We start from the raw sequence: 5,960 nt of genomic DNA on the forward strand, positions 1-5,960 counted from the left end.
GCAGCTGGAGAGATGTGTGCGGGAGAGGTGAGACATGCAGGCGGCACCTCTGAATCGATCGCGGACACGAAAGAAATGCAAAACTCTCACAGTCTAGCAATCAGGCAGATAGATCACAATTTACTCTCTAGCAGAGCCTTGAAATCATCCTAGATTTCAGTGTGTGACACACCCATTCCCTGGTTGCACCAAGGACCAATTTGGCTCAATCGGATACCAAACTTGATGACAGATAAACCAAAAACGAATAATTGGGCCCTCAGCAAACAAGTAAATCGAGACGTCTGAAGTCACACTGTCAGTACAGTAAGAACTTCACTACTGGCTCCCCAGTGTAACTACTGGCAAGTGGAGTCAGTCTCAGGACAGGTCCCAAGTATCAACAACACATGCCAGAGCTATGATGAGAAGTGCTTCCAGACCAAAGTCTTGCACCCGAATGCTCCATACCATTCCAGAAAACAAATTCCTTTTCCCGCAAAATGCACGAACAAAAATGCCTCCACCCCATCTGGAGCCAATCACAGCATTCTAGAGGTGCTAAATCCCCTCCCGTTCGACAGGACAAACTCATGTTGAACCAGTGCAAGAGTTAAGAAATCTGCATCTCTGAAAAAAAAAGGAAACCGCGAATTCCCGTCTTTTTTAAGTTTTCGCAGAGGGGGGAGAGATGTTTTTCTCTGAAGTCATGTCACTTCCCATAGCAACAAGTGGACAGATACAATCCCAAAGATCTTTATCAAAATTTCCTGTGCCTTGAAGCTTGTTAGTCGTAGCTATTATGTGAAATAAAGATCTCCAAACGTTTCTCAGACACCGGATATTTCCTGTACAACCAATGCGTCCAAGAAGTGGTTCACTCGGCTATTTGCACTATCGGCAGACGCCAAAACAGGTGAATTTTTATTACATGTGGCTCTTCACACAATGCCCATTTTATGATTCCACAGTGTAGACACGTTCCTTCAGTCCACTGCCAGCAGCCCAGGCGTCCACTGGCGCAACAGCAGGTAGCTCGGCGTTGTTCTGCTGAAGACCTGTCTGCCCTGTATGGCTGTGAGCCTGTCTGGCAAGATTTACTAAGAGATGGGCTCGCCACCCATTGCTTTCAACTCCCAACATGCCGTTTCTACGAGCTAAGAACCATAAAAATACCTCATGCCTAAGCACCCTACCAGGCTCCATCAACATCTGCTCAGGACATTAACTTCCTAGAGTCTTGGTCAAAGTGCATCAGGTTGTAATAAAATCTTCTTTTCTGTATGCGAAAAATAGGTGAGAGAGTAACCTGCCGTCTTTCAAACTCATTACAATTTTAACATGAAAAATAAATTCTATGTATCTCACATTTTTCACCTTCAGGTGTCATTAAAGCCAATAAGAGCATAGAAGTTTTGGAAACTTGATACTACAGAAGAGTGCTGAAGATTAGATGGGTGATTCATGAGGAGCTACTGAATCGAACTGGAGAGAAAATAAATTCATCGATCGACTTGATTAAAAGAAGAATCGGTTGACATTAAAAGCGTAAGAGGATCGTACTTAATTGTTAGTGGAGGGAGTGTGGATTACAGGTGAAGACCATAGCTAGAATAAGCTTATTTAAGAGCAATGTTGTGAAGAACCGTTTTACAGAGCTGAAGAGTCTTGGACAGGATGGTATAGTGGAGAGAGATGCATAGTACCCGGTCTTTGGACTGAAGAGCACAGCAATATGTGGACTACATAATTCGTGTGGACTAAATTGCATACGACTACATAAAGCATATAATCTCCAACGTTCGAAATGTCGGTTAAATGTGCAAGAGGAAAATGGCAGAGAATTTGCGCTTTGTCAACAAAATTCCGAAAACCACCTTCAGTTCCTCTTAAAATAAAAGCTACAAAAGAATTTGACGTTCAAATAGTATTTTTCTCGCCTTTGTTGATGAAAAGAACTCGCAGAAAGTCAAGCCTGTGAATGTACATCGTAATCAAGACGATTTCAATTAGAAGACAGATTTCTTGTATGCACCTGTGATATTGGGTTTTAATTTTTCCAAGGTCTTGTATTTTACACTATTTATACTAATAATAACACAGTAAAATTTTTAGGTCTGTCAGTTTCTTTGTTTCTACACGCTTCACCAAAGCTACTGTACAAATTATCAGGACGTTCTATCTAGTAACTTGAGCGTAGCTTGAAGATCCATACAGGTTTTATTTAATCAAATTCGGATCATGGAAGAAAAATATATCATGGTTTACAATTGTTATCTGAAACCATCGTGTTAGTTTGTCTGTACGAACACACTAATCTCCAAAACTACTAGGAGAATCTTCTTGGAATTTTCACATGTAATTTGAGCTAAGCTTGGGGCACCATATAGGCTTTCTTTCACCAAAATAGAATCACACTAAAAACATCGTAAATTAGATTTATATGAACACTGATATACACAGGAGAGCTGAAAAAACTGGTACACATGCCTAACATTTTGTAGGGCTCCCGCGAGCGCTCAGAAGTGCCGCAACACGACGTGGCATGGACTCGACTAACGTCTGAAGTAGTAATGGAGGGAATTGACCCCATGAATCCAGCAAGGTTCTTCATAAATTCATAAGAGTGCGAGGGGGTTCGATATCTCGTCTGCACAGCACGTTGCAAGGCGTCCCAGTTTTGATCAATAATGTTCATGTCTGAGAAGTTTCGTGGCCAGCGGAAGTGTTTAAATTCAGGAACGTGTTCCTGAAGCGAATCTGTAGCAATTCTGAACGAGTGGGTTGTCACATTGTCCTGCTGGAATTTCCGAAGTCCGTCGAAGTGCGCAATGGACATGAATGGATCCACGTTATCAAACAGGTCGCTTACGTACGTGTCACAAGTTCGAAACGTATCTAGACGTATCAGGGATTATATATCACTCCAGCCTCACACACCCCACACCATTACAGAGCCTCTATCAGCCTGAACAGTCCTCTCCTGACATGCATGGCCCATGGATTCATGAGGTTGTCTCCATACTCGTACACGTCGATCTGTTCGATACAATTTGAAACGAGACTCGTCCGACCAGGCAACATGTTTCCAGATATCAACAGTCCAATGTCGGTGTCGTCGGGCCAAAGGAAGGCGTAAAGCTTTGTGTCGCGCAGTCATCAAGGGTACAAGATCGAGCTTGCGGTTCCGAAAGGGCATATCGACGATGTTTATATGAATGGTTCGCTTGGTGATGCTTGTTGATGGCCTAGCATTAAAATCTGCAGCAGTTTGAAGGAGGGTTGCACTTCTGTGATGCTGAACGATTCTCTTCAGTCGTCGTTGGTCTCGATCTATTTCCGGCTGTAGCGATGTCGGAGATTTGAAGTTTTACCGGTACACTTTTGAAAAGGTAGTACTGGAAAATCCCCACTTCGGCGTACCACGGTAGTGTTGTGTACCATCGCTCGAGAGCCGACTATAACGCCACATTCAGACTCCCTTAAATTTTGATGAACCGCCATTGAAGCAGCAGTAACTGATCTAACTGCGCCCGACACTTGTTGCTTTACACAGGCGTTTCCGATCGCAGTGCCGTATTATGCTTGTATACACATCTCTGTGAATGCACAAGCCTATACCAGTTTCTTTGGCGCTTCAGCGCATTATAATGCAAAACTAACTCTGTCCATTACGTTTACATGACTAACCACCTGAAACGATAACGATGAAATGTGGTTTGGAAATAGTTTGAGCGCTGAGGAAGAACACGGGCTACTTTACAAAGCGTTTGGGGAAAGATACGTATTATTGTGAAGAATATTACGCGATCTAGGGGAAATATTCATTCTCTGAAACACCTATTTGCTCTTTGACTTTTGAACTTCGTAGTATTTGTGAAAATAATTTTATTAATTGATATGTGCGATGTGCTACGATTCAAACTAATAAATACCATCCACAATGAGGTTTTTATTCTGCAGCGGAGCGTACGCTGATATGAAACTTCCTGGCAGATAATAACACTGTGCCAGACCGAGACTCGAACTCTGGACCTTTGCATTTCGGTAAGTAGGAGCCAAAGTACTGGTGGAAGTCAAGCTGTGAGGATGGGGCGTGAGTGGTGGTTGGGTAGCTCAGATGGTAGAGCAATTGCCTGCCAAAGGCGAAGGTCCCGAGTTCGAATCTCGGTCCGACACATAGTTTTAATCTGCCAGGATGTTTAGTATATACCATGCTTAAACAATCTTCAGTGTGTTTAATCCATAATTCCACACTATTTGCTGCATGATATACATGTTGTCTAATGTATAGCAACTTTGAAGCATAATTCATAGCTGTGTGCTTCTCATCATGCCCCAATGTACGCGCTGTTCAGCATCTAGACTGTTGATGCCGACTTATCGTGCGACGGGAAGCTTGGTAGGATGGGAGAGCGGGACGCGCGTCACGAGCTATGCTTAGGCAAACAGGCAGACACACGAGAGCAGCTGACGTTATAGCACGTGCATTAACTTAGTTACTCACTGTCACAGCAAACCTACCCATAAGCGAGCGCAGCCACTGATAACAACTAGTAACTAAATACGTCTCCATTCACCTGGTGATTTTGTCAATTTAATTTTAGCTGTTATTTCTTTGCTTATTCAGGTCCAATTCCCACCAGGAATCAAGGATTTTATGATGACTAACTGAAATCCTCAGCTGCCGACAGATGTTGTTGATATACTTCGATGTGGACAGCTGAAAATGTGTTCCCCGACCGGGACTCGAACCCGGGATCTCCTGCTTACATGCCAGACGCTCTATCCATCTGAGCCATCGAGGACACAGATGAATAGCGCGACTGCAGCTGAGGGTTTCAGTTAGTCATCATTTATTCCAGGCAAAAGCTGCACGGTCATCAACAGTATCTGTTCTTTCGAGAACAGTTACTGTCTTCATATATATATATATATAGTTAAAGGCTATCCAGCCATTGACCTTCGTCTGTGCGAATGCTCACAGGTGGCCCAAACTCTTACGGGAATCGCCAAAGCGTGCGCGAGCAATGAGTGGATGGGCAAATGTCTATATGGTACATTACATATGTAGAAATGTGGACAGTTGGGAATGTGAGTCTCGCGGGGAGCGTGCAAGGGATAAGTCCCTGCAGTCGCGCTATTCATATGTGTCCTCGGTGGCTCAGATGGATAGAACGTCTGCCATGTAAGCAGGAGATCACAGGTTCGAGTCCTGGTCGGGGTACACATTTTCAACTGTCCACATCGAGGTATATCAACAACATCTGTCGGCAGCTGAGGGTTTCAGTTAGTCATCATTTATTCCAGGGACAAGCTGCATGGTCATCAGCAGCATCTGTTCTTTCGAGAACAGTTACTGTCTTTATATATATCAAGGATTTTGCTTCTAGATAGTGCTGCAGTAAATGTATTTCTGAAACTTCGTGGCAGATTAAAACTGTGTACTGGACCGAGTCTCGAAATCGGGATCCTTGCCTTTCGCGGGAAAGTGCTTTAACGACTGAGCCATCCAAGCGAGACTCACGCCACGTTCTCACAGCTTTAATTCGAGTACCTCGTCTCCTACCTTCCAAATTTCACCAGAAAGGCGAAGGTCCCAAGTTCGAGTCTCGGTCCGGCACACAGTTTTAATTTGCCAGGAAGGTTCATATCAACGCATACTCCACTGCAGAGTGAAAATTTCATTCTAAATGTGTTTCTGTCTGTCGTAGATTAAAATTAAATATATGCTGTTTCTTTTTGACCACTCGAGTGGAGCTATGTTCCAGAGTTAAGATGTTCACTTTGCGACAAAGCTGTAACTTAAAATGGAAGAAAGGGTCACGGAAATTGTTACGACGGCTTCACAAAATCACAGGGCCGCGAGCGACGGAGTCGAACGCTATTAGTGTCACGGCGGGCTGGCGCCTTCTTAATGGTCTCACGCCCCATACGGTCACCCTCGGCGGGGGTCCTCGCCACACCACCATTAGTCTCTG

The 5,960-nt window shown here is 44.0% G+C and overlaps 1 non-coding gene across 1 annotated transcript; it reads right to left on the reverse strand.

Moving 5' to 3' along the window:
* Window positions 1-4,713: 4,713 nt before the first annotated feature.
* Window positions 4,714-4,787, reverse strand: Trnat-ugu. The gene has a single exon. It is a non-coding gene; the product is annotated as a tRNA-Thr (tRNA).
* Window positions 4,788-5,960: the final 1,173 nt, after the last annotated feature.

This window comes from Schistocerca piceifrons, chromosome 5 (genome assembly GCF_021461385.2).
Source record: "Schistocerca piceifrons isolate TAMUIC-IGC-003096 chromosome 5, iqSchPice1.1, whole genome shotgun sequence".
Classification (NCBI taxonomy): Eukaryota; Metazoa; Arthropoda; class Insecta; order Orthoptera; family Acrididae; genus Schistocerca; species Schistocerca piceifrons.